General features: G+C 43.8%; 1 non-coding gene across 1 annotated transcript; it reads left to right on the forward strand.

Annotated features, from left to right (window-relative positions):
- The first annotated feature begins 649 nt into the window (after positions 1–649).
- Positions 650–752, forward strand: LOC122150509. Its single transcript, XR_006163703.1, has one exon. It is a non-coding gene; the product is annotated as a U6 spliceosomal RNA (small nuclear RNA).
- Positions 753–856: the final 104 nt, after the last annotated feature.

An 856-nucleotide genomic window follows, 5' to 3' on the forward strand; every position in this document is an offset into this window, starting at 1 on the left:
TCCAGTAATACATCAGACAGCATTTCACTACTATTCATAAGGTTTTCACTGGTCAATTCTTTGAGAAGTGGATGGCCTCCTCCTTCTTCTGAGTTTGTTTCAGGCTGGAAACTCCACCAAAACTGGTCCACCATGGACACCCCTGCTGGGACAGCCTCAAGCCTCACATAGCAACATGTAAACCACCACAGTATGACAAACCAACAGACAATTTTGCCTCCCTTAGCTGTTCCAACCACTCCACTTACTTCCTAGGATCCCCCCTACCTGTTCCAGCTGCCGGACCTGTTTGCTGCTACTCCCTGCCACCCTGGGGACTTTCTGTCCCCCACCATCCTTACCTGTTCCAGCTCCTGGCCCTGTGCACTAATTAACATAATTTATGATACTGTTGTTAGGTGCTGTCAAGTCAGCACTGACTCCTAGAAAACCCATATATAGCCAAATGCAATGGTGTCTGGTAGTGTGCCATACTCACAATCATTACTAAGTTTGAGCCCATTGTTGGGCTACTATATTAATCCATTTCATTGATAGTCCCCACCATTTTCTTTTACCCTCTGCTTTACCAAACATTTGGTCCTTCTCCAGGTGTTAGCCTCTCCTGATGATATTTCCAAAGTAGCCAAAAAGAAGTCATCATCCTTGTGCTTGCTTCAGCAGCACATACTAAAATTGGAACCATACAGAGAAGATTAGCATGGCCCCTGTGCAAGGATGACACGCACATTCATGAAGTGTTCCATATTTTTAGAAGGTAAACCAGATGATTGGGACCTTCTAAAAATTAAATTTTTATGTGCTTCCAAAGACTTCTCCAAAAGAGTCAAAAGAGAACCTACAGATTGGGAAAAAA

This window comes from Orycteropus afer, unplaced genomic scaffold, assembly GCF_000298275.1.
Source record: "Orycteropus afer afer isolate SDZICR_OR568_19922 unplaced genomic scaffold, OryAfe1.0 scaffold00155, whole genome shotgun sequence".
In the NCBI taxonomy this organism is placed as follows: Eukaryota; Metazoa; Chordata; class Mammalia; order Tubulidentata; family Orycteropodidae; genus Orycteropus; species Orycteropus afer.